We start from the raw sequence: 17,349 nt of genomic DNA, 5'->3' as shown, positions 1-17,349 counted from the left end.
ACGATACGCGGTCGTTGGTCGTGCTGGCGTCGTCGTCGGTTCCAGCGTGTCATACTGGTGCGTCAGCGACGGCATCTGCATACGACCAGCCCACCGAACGTCGATCGACGCCGCATCGGCCTAGTGTGACTGGACCCTACCGGAAAACTACGCTACTGTTATCGCTTTTGCGGCACTACTCATATATGAGGGACGCCTGTTACTGCTATCGCCCGCAAAATAATAGGGGACAGGAGAGCTCGCTGCGCGCATTGCTGCAACGATAGCAGACGACGTTGTTCCGTGTATGCCATAGTGACGTCACGAGAGCCTTCAATATGGCGGTCGCTGCGGGTGGGAGGAGTTTCCTGGTCTCAATTTCGATCGCATTTTTTCGAATATACAGTGCGCCCTGGGCAACCAAATTTTGGAAATTGAATCAGAGGCTCTTGCATTAATGGCTAAAGACAAAAAGGCAATATGAAGAACGACCCTATCGTGGCCCCTCTAAGACTGCTTACGTGTGGGAATGCGAAAGCATTATTGTCCCTTGGTGCATTGATACCCCCCCCCCCCCCCCCCACACACACACACACGCACGCGCGCGCGTATGACACCACCCGGAACGGTGTACGACGAACGGTTGCCTCTCAATTTCGTACGAAAATTGGTTTTTGAGGAAAGGAAATGGCGCAGAAACTTATCACACATCTCCGTGGACGCCTCAACCCTGCCGGGAAGAGGCAAAGAGTCTCGGAAGGCATACAACTGAAGGTGCATATGTCATCGGTTCGAATCCCTGTCGCAAGCTAGCCTCCAACTTGATTATAGGACGTGTAAGCTATATGCAACGATATATACGAGGTCTGTTAGAAAAGTATCCGACTTTATTTTTTTTTTGCGAACACCTGATGGATGTGAAACGAGCGCGCTTGCACCAGCCGACCTTGAACCTTCGTGCGCATGTACGAATATTTTCCGGCCTGCCGATAGCGTCAGTCGCTGGGACGCAGCGTTTGAGTGAGGCAGTGCGCAGTGCTCTCGTCGGTTTTTTATTACAAGGAAAATGGCGGAGCGACAGGAGCAACGATACTGCATCAAATTTTGCCAGAAACGGGATGACAACCAAGTGGAAACTGTTCGGAATATTTAGTGCGGCTTTCGGTGAAGATGCTATGAGCAGCACACAAATTAAACAGGGGTAAAATTGGTTTAAAGATGGCCGCACATCGGCGGAGACCGAGCCACGCTCCGGTCGGCCATCACCATGCCGAAATGACCAGGTCATTGCCGAAGTGAACGCTGTGGTGATGCGGGACCGTCGTGTGACTATCCGAGAAATTGCGGAAGAGGTGGACATCAGCAATTTTTCTGCACATTCCATTATCCCCGAAGATTTGGCCATGGAGAGAGTTGCGGCGAAATTCGTGCCGAAGCTGCTTGGCGGAGCAAAAGCAGCTTCGTGTTGAAGTCTCGCAGGACATGCTAGATTCCACAAACAGTGACCCCGACTTCATAAACACCATAATCACTGGTGATGAGTCTTGGGTGTACGGGTACGACCCGGAAACCAAATTCCAGTCGTCACAGTGGAAGCATTTGATGCCACCGAGACCAAAGAAGGCCCGCCAAGTGCACAGCAATGTCAAAGTGATGCTGACAGCTTTCTTTGACTCCCTCTGTGTGGCACACCACGAGAACGCACCCTACAGGGTCAAACAATGATCAAAGAGTACTATAGACAAGCGTCATGTTTGTAAACAAAGGTGGCGCTGCGGTCGGCAGCGACGCGGGGTGTAGGCAAAAACGTAGCATGCCTACACCGCGCCAAGCGATGCTGCCTTCGAAACCAACTCGCGTGCGCGCATATTTCAAAGCGTGCGCGTCGCTTGTGGTTAGAAACATTTCTGTTGGTGACCGGAGAGCAGTTCAGCACGTTTTCAACCTGTTCGCCAGACGGAATTATCTGGCGAAGCGCTGCATAGGCTTCCTTCTGCGCTCCTATGTTTGGCAGCAACGGCGCGGCTACGGCGGTCGACTAGGTTGACTTATTAAATGAAACCGAGAAAGCACGAGGTATACAGGTTTGCAGTCTCAACATCTGGGGCGATACAGCATACCCGATCCTTAAGTGCAAGAAGGACGACGGGATGCACGACGCGAGGCAAGTTTTTTTATGACGAACCTTGTGATGTGCCTGCTTTCGTACAGCCACTTCAGTGCGGAGAACGCCGAAAACTACTGGACACTGAAGCCATGCAGTTACTTTAAATGAGTCATGCAAATGCGATCTTCACTGGTAATGTCTGAAAAAATGCTTTTTTATTCGCTTGGCTTTAAGAGAGGTGCACAGGCAAATGAATAGAAGTTTACCTCGAGCTGCAACGAAGTTACGTTTGCTCTGCAGAGCTAAATATTTTAAGTTATTCTGATTGCAGGCCTTATTCTGCTTGATAACTGGTTTTTGGTCTGGTATTTGCTGTTTTCGCCGGGTTCTGATTGACCAGTAATTGTAAAATTCAGGTAAAATGGGAGATAACACTGCATGATTTTGCCGATACCTTAGCGACGTTTAATTGTTTTCTAGGATAGGTGGTGAAAAAACGTACAAGTTGAAGCTCGTGGAAGCGAAAATAAAGAAAAAACTACGCGTCGTATATTCCTACTGCCCGACTACAGTGCTGCTTCAAACGTCGCGCTTAGTGGCCCGATGAATATGCTGAAGGCGACTGTGGCAGCTGTTTTTTTTTCTTTTTTTTTAGTGCGAAGAGATGCCCGGGACGCAGTGCGGGTGATTGTCGCCTGAAAACGGTCCCAGCTGCGTACAATTTACGGTCACACCCACATGGAATGTCGAGTCCAGACTTCTCATAATGAGAGCCCGACAGAACGCGAACAAGCTGCAGACGTTGATTCTTGCACTGTTCACCGCGCGACTGAAGAGCAAACATGCTGATTAAGAGACGCAAACTATTATATTTCGATGCAGAAATGCAATACTAGCCGCGCAGCCGATGCGTCGCCGAACATTTCCCGCTCCACGGCCGCTGCGCATCGCTTTGGCCCATATCTAAATGCGATAAACTTGTGGAAACTTGTGCCGCTGCATTTCTTCAGCATTGCGGTTCAACCACCCGCACCACAGCTCGGCGGAATATTGCAAAATACGTTCAAAAACGCTCAAGCATGGTATACCCAAGGCACACGGTACCGGCTTTTGCCTACACAACGAAAGTCACTGCTGACTCCAGCGCCGCCGCATCTCCGTGACGTCACGGCCTGACGCTTGTCTATAGGGACGTCTTCCGTCGCCTACGTGATGCTGTGAGGCGCAAAAGACTGGAGGTGAGGTCAACAGGAAATTGCCGCATCCATCACGACAATGCTCCTGCACATTCCTCGCACTTGATTCAGACTTTTTTGGCGAAAAACCAGACTCCTGTAGTTCAACAGACTCCTTACTCTCCTGTTATGGCCCCCTGCGACTTCTGGCTGTTTCCCAAGGTCAAGAGGACATTGAAAATAGCGCGATTTCAGACAAGAGAGGACATTATGGCTGCAACGACAGCTGAGCTAAACTCCATTCCGAAAGAGGCCTTTTCGGAATACTTCCAACAACGGCAGCACCGCTGGGTGAAGTGTGTGGAGTCCCAAGGAGACTACTATGAAGGTGATTAGGTTTCCAACGCTCCAGTTATGCCAGTTTTTTTTCTTCGGCCAAAGGTCGGATACTTTTCTAACAGACCTCGTATACCACCCAGAACGCTGTACGACAAACCGTTGCGTCACAATTTTGGTACGAATGTTGTCGGGAAAACTGACGCCACACTGAGGTCGGCCAGTGGAGAGTACACCAGGTGTCCCAGCTAAATGTAACCAAGCTTTTGTCCTAGCTCAGTGACACCAGGTGGCGGTTGTTCAGTGTCATATGGCCTGACCTGCAGTATTTTTCGTTCTTCAAAGTTAATTAGTTGAGCATAATTAGCTAACTTTTAAATTATTGATTTGAGGTACAAAGTGTCAATGGAAAAGTTGTAGATCGTCTCGAAAAACAGCTAGCAGCGTTGTTTCCATCAAGGTACGATTTATATAGCTTTATTTATTGGCCTTAAAACTTAAAAGAGAGCTATCACGTGACCAGCGCTGCCCCAATGTGCACGCAAAGGCTCATCAGGGAGAGCACTTAAGAAAAAAAAAAACGGATTTTGTTCTCTAAGACGCGTCTTGGTGCGTTGAAGGGGCACCGTCTTCACGAAGAAGCTTTTTTTTTTATTATTGAGTGAGTTACAGTTTAAGGCCGGTGAAAACAACGACGTTAGATACACGGTACTATTGGTGCAAACGTTTCAGTTAGCCGTTTTTCAAAGCGATCTACAATTTTTCATTGACACTTTGTTCCTCAAGTGAATAATTATAAAGTTAGCTAATTAGGCTTAACCAATTAACTTTGAACAACGAAAAATACTGCAGACTAGGTCACGCGACTTTAACAGCCCCCAGTTAGTTTCACGTGGCTAGGACATTATGTGTTTTTAAAAGCTTGGTCACATTTAGCTGGGACACCTGGTATACAGACGAACGACATGTATATGATTGCCTAAGTCGTGGTGCTCGGCTTGCTGTGTTCGTCATACGACCGCTTGATGACGTAAACTCATTTTTCTTGCCATCGCTGGGATTTTTTGCACCATCTACGAGTACTTTTCCCGTAATAGGACTTAGTAATGTTTTTGCGTTAATAACAAGAATGCTTGGACCCAACATAGATAAATTGGTAAATTGGTTTTTGAGGAAAGGAGATCGCAGTATCTGTCTCACAAATCTCGGGGGATACCTGAACCGCGCCGTTAGGGACGGGAGGAAGGTGGGAGTGAATGAAGAAAGAGGTGCCGTAGTGGAGGTCTCCGGAATATTCGACCACATGGGGATTTTAACGTGCACTGACATCGCACAGCACACTGGGGAATACTGCCAGAGTATGCCGCAAAGAAAGCAGAGAGAAGCGAAATCCCCAAAGAACAGCTCCTTTCGCGCTTTCTAAATGGCCTGCGCGATCCCGTTAGGCGTTTCACCCTTTCACGCGATCCCAAGACGTTCGAGGAGGCCGTAGACGTAGCAGCTAAAGAGGAGGAGATCGAAAAGGTCACGCGGCCTCGGGGCATGGCTGTCAGACAGGTGGAAACAGACGAAGCAAACGAGTTGAGGACGCGACTGGACCGCCTCGAGAGGCTGTTAGAAGAAAATTTAAAGATTGTCGAGCCGCCTACACAAGACCAGCCGAATGGCAGGCCGCGGCGCTATAACGCTGGGCGCTGTTATTCGTGCGGGAAGTCAGGTGACTTCGCCCGTGCATGTAGCTTTCGGCAGGTGCCCAGCAGAAACCCCCATGCGGAGAGTAGCCCACGCGACCACACTCCAGCGGAGGACAAGGCGTATCCTAAGAGTTCGGGAAACTACAGGTGGCCTCCGTCGAGAACCACTGCGATGGGGGGCCTTCAACGGCTAGTCTACGTGGAGAAACAAGCCCCATTGTGGACGGCGAATTGGCGGGCGTGAAGGTGCAGTGTATGGTAGATACAGGTCCAAGGTGAGCCTTTTCGGGTTAGATGCTTTGTCGCGGATCAGCAGTGAGTGGGAGCGGGCGTTCAAGAGGCACGAGAGTAGTATGACGCTGGTGGGCATCACCGGGAGCCCGTTCGCGAACTCGTGGCGGGATTCTTTGTGTGCGAGGACGATCTAATGCTGCTGGTTGACTGCTCGATCGGTCTGGATATCTTAGAGCAGGAGCGGGTGGACCTAATACTAACGCAGACAATACTGAGGATGGGCGATGACGCGTGCCTATAGTCAATTGGTCCCACAGAGAGAGCGCCATACCTGATCCAGAAAGCAACAGTCCCGTGTTCGTCGCATTAACGAAAGAAACAACAGTCCCCTGCAATGACTGAGTGCGTTCTGTGGTGTAAGTTACTGCGAGATTTGCCGTCTGGGGGAACTAAACTGGTGGAAGTGAACCGCCTCGAGACAAACGGCCTCTTAGGTGCACCGACGTTGGTAACCACGCGCAAGGGCGCCAGTCTCCCAGTTAGGGTGGCAAACGTAACACTGCAAGAAATCTATCTCGGCAAGAACAAAGTCATTGGTACTCTGATTGACGCGGAGCTTTCAGAACCGGTTCGAAAGGTAGACACGGCTGCCCTCGGGGTAAGCACCGAAAGTTTGCTTAAGATGTTCGACCTATCTCATATGAACGGAGAGCAGAGATCCAGAATTGAAACTCCCATCGCGAGGAATAACACAGTGTTTTCTGCCCACAGGACCGATTTCGGACATTGTCAGGCCATTAAGCACAAGATATACACCGGCGACGCCCCTCCTGTCTACCGCCGGGCATATCGGATCCCCTTTGCTAAGAGGGAAGAAATGGAAACCCAGGTCGGCGACCTCCTGAATGCGGGTGTCATTAAACAGTCAACCTAGCCCTAGGGAGCGCCGGCCTTATTAGTAGAGAAGCCCGACGGCAGCTACCGGTTCGTGGTGGACTACAGAGACCTGAACAAGGTCACAAGAGTAGATCCTTACCCCCTACCCAATATCCACGAAACCCTCTCCCAGCTTGGGAGAGCCAAGTACTTTACGGTTGTGGACATGGCTAGTGGATATTGGCAGATAGAGATGGACGCTAAAGATAACGAAAAAAGTTGGAGGCTTATCAAGGTTAAGCCCAGTGGATGCGAAGCAGCCTTCGTTTTGCATTCTTATTATTAACGTCCTTAGCGTTTGGAGGCATCTTGACCGCATACACGCCCGGCGCAAAGACGCTGGCGCGGTTGCGGGCACAGAGACTGACGCGACGGCGGGCGCGCGCCGCTTCATCCCTGGCGTGACGTCACATATCACGTGATGCAGCGATGGTGGCGCCGCCGCCGCGTCGCGCGCGACGGAGCGAACCGAAGCGTGGATACAAAATATTCTAGTTCACTGTAGCGTGGAGGCCTCCGCCGGGCGACGTCCGACGGCGCGATATGAGGCCCCATCTGCAGCCGGTGTGACGTCATCACGTGACGTCACATCATGTGATCTCACTTCAAGGTCAATGGTGGCCACCGCCGGGTGTCGCGCGAAGGCCCGAAACCTACGTTAATATGCTTTGCATAAAAAACGCGTTTAACACGCCCACAGGCCACTATGAGTGGAACAGGATGCCAATGGGGCTCGTTAGCAGCGCGGCGGTCTGGCAAAGGACAGCCGATGTAATACTGGCAGGGTTGCTGGGAAAGCTGTGTCACGTATACCTCGACATTATCATATACAGCGAGTCTTCGAGGAGCACTTGCAGGACATTGAAGGAGTGTTCAAGAGAGTAGGGGGAGCCTGCCTGAAATTAAAACCCCCGAAATGCCAATTTCTGAAGCCGGAAGTCAAATACCTGGGACACATTGTCTCAGCTAACGGCGTGCACCCCGACCCCGGAAAGGTAAAGTGCGTGGAGGAATTCCCAACCCCTACCAGTAAAACCGAAGTCCGCCAATTTCTGGGGCTGGTCACTTACTACCGCCGCCACGTCTCAGACTTCGCTGAGATAGCTAAACCATTGACAAGGCTAACGAGCAAAGTACCCTTTGAATGGACGCCAGAGGCAGAGGCCGCTTTCAAAGCGTTGAAGAGAAAGCTAGCTGAAGCCCCCATTTTGCGGTTCCCCGACTTTGGTCAACCTTTCACACTCGTGACCGATGCTTCTAAGCACGCAGTCGGAGCCATCTTGTCCCAGATCCACGACGGGGTAGAATGCACGGTCGCTTACGCGAGTAGGCAGCTGAATGCAGCTGAAAAAAATTACGGCGCAATAGAGCAAGAGCGTCTAGCAGTGGTGTGGGCAGTGCGCCACTTCCGCTGTTATCTATACGGCCGCCATTTCCAGATTGTGACAGACTGCCATCCATTGAAATGGCTCATGAATGTAAGAGACCCCAGTTCGAGGTTAGCCCGTTGGAATCTGCTCCTGTAGGAGTAAGATTTCGAGGTCATCCATCGCGCAGGAAAAACAAACCAAAATGCGGATGCCCTCAGCCGTGCGACAGTAGCGGGCGTGTCTGATCTGTTTCCCTCGATCGAGGAAGCTATACTTCAAGATGAACAAAGGAAGGACCACTTCCTATTCAAGAAGATAGAGGAGTGCAACAACTCCGCAGGCAGGATTAGCGGTCGCTACCATACCGACCAGAACGCCACCCTTAGGTTTCGGAACAAGGGAAACTCAGCGGAAGGTCGCGTGGTCATACCACCGTCGATGAGAGGAGAGATTTTGAGGTTGCACCACGACTCGCCCTGGGCAGGGCACCTTGGCGTTCGAAAGACGCAGGAAAGGGTCGCAAAGAACTACCTCTGGCATGGGATGAAGAAAGACATAGCATGCTACTGCAAACAGTGTAAATCATGCGCACTTCGCAGAGTTCCCAAAGGCAGGCAAGCATGCAGCGCCGTTGCAGATCTTTCCAGACGTTCACCAGCCGTTTGAGCGAACCGCAATGGATATTGTGTGGCTGCTACCGTGCACAACCTCTTGCAGGCGGTACATTCTAGTGTTCGTGGACCATCTGACCCGATACGCCGAAACATTCGCTTTAGAGAATCAGGCAGCCGAGACGGTGGCGAGGGCGTTCACCGAGGGAGTAGTATTGCGACATGGAGCACCTAAACAGCTGCTAACCGATCAAGGGGATAACTTCACGGGGCGGCTTATGAAAGACGTGTACGATCTCCTCGGTGTCAGGAAGATCCAGACAGCCGCTTGTCACCCAGAGTGCAATGGCGCGGTGGAAAGGCTGAACCAGACCCTAATGCAGATTTTGTCTCACTATGTTGACAATGACCAGCGCGACTGGGACCTCTGGCTTCCTTCTCAGCCGTCCACGAGGGAACGTGAATGCGCCCGTTTTCACTTTTGTATGGCAGGGATCCAGTGATCCCAGGCGCGGCCTGTGAGGGACCAAGGGGCCATTATGGCACGCTGCAGGACTATCGCGAAGAACTTGTACAGAGGCTAAGCTCCGCCCACGAGGTCGCGTCGAAGGCGCTACGCAGCGCGGCAGAAGCACGCAAAAGACGGCAGGGGGTTGTCAGTAAAAACACTGACATCCAAGTAGGTGATCAAGTTTACCTGCAAGTAAATGTCACCCCGCGCGGCCTTTCGAGGAAGCTGCATGCAAAATGGACCGGTCCTTTTGAGGTAATCGAAAAATTGTCTGACGTCACGGTTCGTCTCCGGCACACGTGAACGCGCAAAGAAAAAATTGTGCACGTGAATAAACTCCGTCTGGCCGAGCACAGCGAGATCACTGACGCGCAGCAACACTCGCTGCCGGCATCGTCGCCAACAGGGCCGGATGCTCCGCCAGCCCCCGCATACGAGATCCTCGATGCAGGCATCCAGCCTGAAGCTTTTCTCGATTTGGAAATTCCGGAGCAGGCAGCTACCATCGAAGAACGGGCGCAGGGCCAAGACTACGCGTTGCGAAGCCGAGGGCCACTTCCCGCCCCTCCTTATTAAGCTTATCGGCATGGCAGGACGACCGGAAGGCAGCTTGCTATATGCTACAGGGTACCGTTTTGTAAATACATACTTATTGCTCCAGTTTCCAGGTCTGAGAGGCGCTTACATGCCTCCGGACATGCTCTGGTATAGCGCAGGTAATTGCATTGTGATGTGTTCCTGGCTGCTAACTTAATTTCCCGCTAGAGTGGTTTTGCCTCTAGGGAGGCGACGGTGTGCACGAGAGAATGTGTGATGTCGACGTCCGAATGGCCTCTTAGAAGTTTCCAGATGTGATGTGTAGTGGTGGTGACGAACGCCCGTTAATAAGTAGCAAGTGCTTGAAAGTAAACAGAATGTGCCCGACTGAATGCTGCCCTTACCAAGAATTTTGCCGGTGATGCTGGGTGCGGCGCTTCTCCCGAACAGCGCATTCCCGTGGACCGACGGAGGAAACACCGAGTGGCAGCACGGCGGAGGCGACGGCGGAGGCGACGACGGCGCCAACCCACCGCCCGCATGCCCCTAAGCGGCCCAACAAGCGAGGGTGGTCACGGCTGATTCATCCTCCCCTCCTGAAGAGCCCACCGGTGTGAGCCGTCCGATCTCGCGTCTCCCACGGCGGCATCGCCGCATAGCAGCCAATGTCCATTTGGGCCTGGACGGCCCGCGGCAAGCCAAAGAGTTTGCGTCTGCAAGGCGCCATGATCGCTCCTTGCCTGCACATGTTTCGGTGGTGTGTGCGCGGTCACTAGGTGAGGGCGGAGCCTATGAAGAGGCTCAAGTTCCATTGGACACTCCACCAGCTACCTGATTCCCTGGCTAGGTGCCTAGGGAATATCAACTGGACAAAAACCGCAAGTCGGAAGAGCGAGCAGAGGACCGCGAGGGCCAAGGAAGTTCCGTCCGGGCGGCCGAGATTCACCCCGACCGACAGGGATCGAGGGCCTAGGAACTTATCTGGAGCCTGAGCTGCTGAACCGTTCCGTGGTCCCGTGGTGAAGCTGACGCCGCGCCTCCACTCCACAGCACCCGTAACGCCAAAAAGCATGAACGACGTCCTGTGGCCACAAGGAAGCGCCGTCTCGTCACCTGGTGAGCAGATCGTCGACCCCGTTAGGGTAGCCACAGCTGACGAATAAATAATCTTTCCTTATCAGTCAGTTGTGATGTTGACTCGTTCGCTTCCACCCTCTGCACGAATCCTAGTACGGCAACTTACCAGGTTGCGAATTGTGACCCCTCATTAGGGCCGTCACAACGCATATAATCCTTTTATACCTCGGCCAGACAGCTGCTCAAGCATTTCCATCTTCAAAATAAGAACGAAGCAAGAAGAAATGAAGGAGAGGAAAAGATAAGAAAAAGACTTCAGTTAAAGCCCCGAGGACCGGCCAGTACCCTTTGCAGGGGCTACAAAATGTAGAGAGCGGGAAAGAGGGAGGGAAGGTGGAAGGCGATGGGTGGACTAGTGGCCTGAACTTATTCAATGACTCTAGCTTGGACGTCTGCCTTGGCTGCGGGAAATGGTTGGTTCGAAATCTATCTCCGGACAAGCTATATGGGTACAAGCATCCCCCGGCCCGTTGCTCACGATAGCACAAATCCGGGAGTCGCGCTCATGTATCGCGCGTGCACATGCAGATAGGCTCCGGCATACGCGCTGGCGCGGCATGAACGCATGGAAAGTGTCTTTGGAGTCGGATAATTATTTGGCGGTTGACAGATGAACCCGCTTACCCCACCCCGTGATCGCGAGCACTACCGAGCGCAAGTTGATCACGGCGGGCAGTGCTCTTAGAAACAACACGTGAGCAGAAAAGACATCGCTGCTACAACACTAACGCCGGCCAGCAGCAAAATACGCAAGGAATCGAGGAAGTGCGACTCACCAGCAGGGTTACGACTTAAGAGCGAGTGTTCGCCCACGCTAGGGCAGAGGAGACACTCCAAGGCCGACGAGCTCGCGGGATATGTTCTCACGAGGCTTCGTCCCAATGGAGCAGAGCGGAGCCGCCCCGAAACTTCCTAAAGCATTGTCTTCCCAATGCCGAAGAGAGAGAGGAACTTATATTCCAGCGCCGTCTCGCATTCCGCTCGCGCGGCGTGCTACGTCGATGGTTAGCACATACGGAGGACGGGCAACGGCGGGCAAGCTGAATATAAAGAGATGGAGTCTTAGGAGTCCTCCCAAGTTCATCAGGCAGTGCAGTGCAGAGACGATTATATGCATGCATTTCCCTGACCACGCAAAGCAAGATGCAAGAAACGGAAACGTCGATAAACGCAGCGCCTCAGGGACTTTAGGATAGGGTGACCCTGTCGATTAGGGTCATAGGGGAATTCTAGCGGGGCGCCAGTGCGCAGTCGGAGGGAGAAAGCGCGCCTTAGCTCTTTCCCAGTGTTACGGCGTCGTCTTCTCCGTAGGCGTCCACGTACCGCACTGCAAAGGGTTTTATTCGCTGCGCACAGAGGGCGCTATGAGCTCCCATTCCATGACATAACATAGCGCCGTTGTGTCCCTGCATGTTTGCTTCTTCATTGTCCCGTTCGTCGCGCTTCATGCATGGAATATCGTGTCACCAAGTCGCCCGACAACTTGTCGCTATGAAAACGGCTTTTGTATGGAGGCTCCCTAACACTGAAACAGCTGCGCTGCAGGAAAGACATAGGAGCGCAAAAATACGAACACGGACGTAGTGAGGCCGGGAACGGGACGAGCGCTGCACTCGTCCCGTTCCCTCACTACGTCCGTGTTCGTATTTCTGCGCTCCTGTCTTCCCGAAATATGCACCTGTGAAGGACTGCATACGTGAGGCCTATGCATTGCTCAATAGAACTTACTCGGTCGGCTAGTGCCAGAGGCATTGTACCTATCTCCAGAATTATCGTCGCGGAGATGTCTTCGAAGGCATTGCTGTCGAATGCGGCTGGCGCTACAGAGGACACTGTCAGAGACAGCTAGAGAGGAGAAGACGAGAGGCCACGTGTGCTGCGCGACGCTCACCCCAATTTCCTGCGGTTTGTTGTGCGGTTGTGCTGCCCCCCCCCCCCCCCCTTCGGGCGCGGGCAGACAAGCGCGTTTGTGCGTGCGTGCGGCCGGCAAGCGGTCCTACCAGCAGCGGATTCAACCTAAATGGTGAAGGAAGTCAGCGCCTGGCACCGGACGGGCCGCCAGCAGAGGAGGCGAGGCGTTGGCTGCAGAAAAGCGCAGCTCTGTGAGGGACACCTGATCTCCCCGACACATCCCCAACGAGGCCGTCCGTCGTCCTTCCCGTCGTAATGGCCGCGGCTTCCTGGAAATTCGGCGTACGCCCTTGGCCGGCCCAGTAAAAAAAAAAACCATTGGAACCAATTGGACATTCCAAATGGAACTAAATGGACATTCCCATTGCTTCCAATTGGATTTCCCAATTGGAACCAATTGGTACCAGTTGTCTTTTTTGCCCCCGACCAATTGGATCCAACTGGACTAGCCAATTGGACCCATTAGGCCAGGCAGTTATTTGACCCAGAAAATATTCAGAAAATATGCTACGTTCATTGAGAAAGGTAGCTAATGTTTGAATAATATGCTCTAGGATCTTGGATGAATATTTCTACAACTTAACATATTAAAATGTGCAAAAGGAAAACTGATATATGAGGACTGCAAGGAGACACTGTGCCTAGTACCAATCAACATTTTTCTACGGAATTGAAATTAACATGCTTTTATGGAAATCAAAGCCAACATACACACATGCATCACACACAAGCAACACTGCACATTCAGGCACTAGTAGCATACATTAGCTCAATATGTACATCCAGAGAACACACTTCTGCTCCAACTTATATACCCAATTTATTAGGCTCTCATGCTGGGGCCGGTGGCGCTTGCCCACTGAGCGCAGATATGAACCAACAAGCCCAAGCATATACCCTTCCAAATGAGACCCTTTACAAAAGTTAGCGCCATCTAGTGAGAAAAACATGAACAGCGCACGGCGGCCATGTTTGGTTCAGTCCGTCCACGCCACCCGGAGTACTCGGAGGACAGTTGACTGTACCCGGAGAGTACGCGCCAACGTGAGCCCTCGTGGAACTCGTGCACGCACAGCGAGCTTCATTGGAATTCCCGCAAGTGATTGCGTCATTTGTTGGCATCACAACAGTCGGTGCTAGCACCAAGCTCCATTCGGAATGCCAGCATGTTGCTGCGTGCCTTTATGCAGCCAGCGCAGCGTCGTAGACGCGCACGGAAACAAGGTGTGTATACGACCGTTCGTTTGCATTCTTGATCGGCTTTACAAGTGTCACTTGCAGCATGTCAGGCATTACGGCATGTACCTCTGACTGGGAGATAGCTCATAGAACGCGATCGCGATCACCTGAAACAGCGAGGTTGTTCTGCGTGCAATGGAGCCTTGTGAACTTCACGAAAGCTTGTGCTGAGATGGAAAATGACACTGGAGAAGGAGCAATACATGTGTAACGAACGCTAAAGCTCGAATAGATCCGTTGGAGCCTTTTGTACGTGGATTGCATTCGCCATTCTCTATTTGACTTATTACAAGGGCATGATTACCGAAGCTAGTTTTCAAACCATTGTGTGAAATGGCCGTGCATTGTGCAGATGGCAAAATGGTTGCCTAGGGCGCCCAAGCTGCCTGTTTCACGCTACAAAAGCGCCTGCCAAAGCCGCGGCGTCCTGTAAAGCAGAAAAAGATGAGGCATCACACATCCAGCCCGTTTCAAAAGATGTTATCGCCTGATGACGCGTGCGAAGTCCGGTACGCGTCCAGAGCGCGCAGCTCAGGTTTGTAGTGTGTGCCTATGAATACTTGCCAGCGCGATCCACAAAATAACAAAGCTTGCGTTTCACTCTAGTGGGTTTTCTCGAATCCCATGATGGTTTCTTAGTTGACAGCCACCCGAAAAATCAGTTGGTTTTGTAAAGATGACGATTTCTTGTTTATTTCCTCTTTTAGTAGACATTTCAAGCTCATATGCAAGAGCTGAAATGGGCGGCCTCCGGAAAAGGGAACTGTGCTGAAATGATAAGGAATTTTAAAAATCAGCTATCACCGCGCCATGCCTGCTTCGCGCAAGAGTTCGTGTGATCAGATTTTCCAGTATTGCTATCAAGTATAGCATCCACAGCTATAATGTGGTGCTTGTTGACAAAACCTGTTTATTATTTGTGTAGGTCACCTTCCATGATTTCCCAAGCAACCCGGCTTTGAGAAAGAAGTGGATTATTGCAATACGCAGAGATGCGGGGAAAGACTTCACTATAACGCATCACACCACGCCTCGGCTCTCAAAATATGCCTCTAGCCGTCGCCGGCAGAAACCGTCAGGGACAAAAGAGAGGGCCCTAGACCAGGAAAGGACTTCGCTTGACATTGAAAATCCGTTCCACGCACAGTACTCTTGGCGACAACATTACAAGCACGGATACAACGGCGGGCACTGACGGACGGACACGGAGCGGACGGTCGAAGCGATCCAAAGATGGCCGCCACCGCGGGGTCAGGCGAGGTCAGCGTGCCTGTCACTGTTGCCAGACCTACTTTTGTAAACCCTCTAATCATTCCAATTGGAAACTGAACTCGTCCAATTGGAACCAATTGGAACCCATTGGAAATCCAATTGGTTCCAATGGTTTTTTTTTGACTGGGGGCTGTAGGAGCAGCGAAGGCGAAAGGACTGTAGGGAGAGGCAACGTTTATATATACTTTTGGGAGTGGAGCACCCTGAGAGAGAAGGAGAAGCGGAGTAGAGTTACTGTATATGCTGCCAAAAGTAGCGGAGCATATACAGGAACTCTGAAGTGGAGAAGCTCGAGAGACGCGCGGTGGTCGCGAAAGACAACGGACAGAGGAGAGATGAGAGCTGGGCGCCGGGAGACCATGGGAGAGCCGAAGCAACCGCGGCCCGCCGAAGAAACCGCGGCCCGCCGAAGCAAGATGAGCGGACTGAAGCCCCGACCTGCCGGACAGACAACCGTTTATCGTCCAGCGTTCCGCGTGGCGTCGTACGATTTCTCGTTGCATGTAGCTTGTGCTAATCAAGTTGGAGGCTAGCTTGCCGCAGGGATTTGAATCGACGGCATATGCACCTTCAATTGTATGCCTTAATTCCCAGACTCTCTACTCCTTCCCTAAAGGCGCAGTTGAGGTGTCCGCCGAGATGTGAGGTTATTACTTCAGCATTTCCTTTCCTGGTGGGTGGTGACGCTGATGCGCGCGTTACTTAAAAAAAAGACTGATCGCCTGAAATAAACTCACTGGGCAAACCGCAGCCAAACGTCTACGTCTTGCGTCCACGACACGCTTTCGCAACACATAAGCAGTCTTCAGTGTCTCTGCGATTTTTTTTCTTATCCCCAGGCTGAACTGAAAGCACTTCAGATTTGAAGGCTGAACTACATTTTTTAACCCTGTAATGCCCAGGTATTGAAAATGTCTGTTAAAAGATGTGAACTTCGAAGAGTTCGTCGATCATAGTCCCTTCTTTGCATAAATATTAAAAACTGAGAACCTTATGAAAAATTTGCTGTAGTTTAGCTCAGCTAGGCCAGGATATACATAGCGAAAAGTACGTTAGGCGCCGAGCATGTTATGCTCGGCTTATGGGGCTTCAGCTCCCTCCCGAAATTTTTTCGAACTGTCACACACCGCTGACCAAAACAACCACCGGCGTCCGAAGTCATTCTGGATTTTGTCACCTACAATATGTCTTTTTTCAGACTAGAAAAGACATTTTGGCGCGAACATTGCTAACTCCGGTTGGATTTCATGGCAACGCCCATGCACCTGGAGTCACGTAATGAAAACATCATTTAGCATACGAAAATTTTGAGGACGTCAATAACCGATCTTGATTGACCTTGCTTATTGAAATACCTGCCCACGCGGCGTTTCCCAACATACACACTCTGACATTAGTTATTTCAACTTGTGGCATCATTTGTAGCTTTCGTTTGTCCTTCTCTTTCCTTTTTAGCTAACTGCTTTTACTTTTTCTTTGAACCAAAGGAATACGTACCCTTCTGTAATTATGGGTGCAGAATAATTGTCGCCGTACAGGCAGTTAAAAAATACGTACTTTCGTATTGATTTCTGCATTGTTCCTCTATTATTCTAACCATATGGTGCTGTCGCGACCGCAGCATAGCCAAAGTACATATCGTGACTTCATCTATCATAGTTTTGTTCTCGCCTGGATCGTCTGTCTTTCCATGTGTAAAGTTTACTATCTGTGATTGTGCAAGACGTTTATTTGCCTTGTTTGACGCATTACATAGTGTGACTCCATTTTATCTTTGCACTTCTAATGGATATTTTGCAGAACTCTTCGTTTATACATGTGCTCGTTGTTGCGACAAAAATTTGGGTGAAATTACTCGCACTACATGACCGTTGACAGCTGCTGCTGCGCAGTACACTAGAACGAAGGAAAGCGTCGTTGAGATTTTTTTCCTCGCCGTTGCATATGTACAAAAATGTAGGTTCTTGAACGACGATTCATTAAAATATTTTTACTCTATACTTGGTCATTCATAGCCTTTACGTTTTTCATATCATCGGCATGCACTGCTTTGCTGGTTTCGGACTGATATATAGTTCTAGACTTCGTGTGATATTTTCTTTACTTATAAATACGCAAAAGCATGGAAGCATATTGGTATCAGTTATGTCTGCCACAGTTTTTAAGACATACGAATACATTCTTTTATTAAAAAAAAAACATATTTCGCTTGCCGAGACAATGCGTAGCGTTATCTAATACACAATGGCATTGTCAATGGCAATGCAGTTATTATTCTTGCGTTTGATCCCTCCACAAAT

General features: G+C 50.9%; 1 long non-coding RNA gene across 1 annotated transcript; it reads left to right on the top strand.

The window, feature by feature from the left end:
• Window positions 1–13,541: 13,541 nt before the first annotated feature.
• On the top strand, window positions 13,542–15,799 carry LOC149351134 (uncharacterized). The gene is made up of 2 exons (XR_016289488.1): window positions 13,542–13,762; window positions 14,703–15,799. It is a non-coding gene; the product is annotated as an uncharacterized LOC149351134 (long non-coding RNA).
• The last annotated feature ends 1,550 nt before the right edge of the window (window positions 15,800–17,349 follow it).

This window comes from Amblyomma mixtum, chromosome 3, assembly GCF_055824585.1.
Source record: "Amblyomma mixtum isolate Tamu chromosome 3, ASM5582458v1, whole genome shotgun sequence".
In the NCBI taxonomy this organism is placed as follows: domain Eukaryota; kingdom Metazoa; phylum Arthropoda; class Arachnida; order Ixodida; family Ixodidae; genus Amblyomma; species Amblyomma mixtum.
This window is presented reverse-complemented; position numbering and strand designations above follow the sequence as displayed.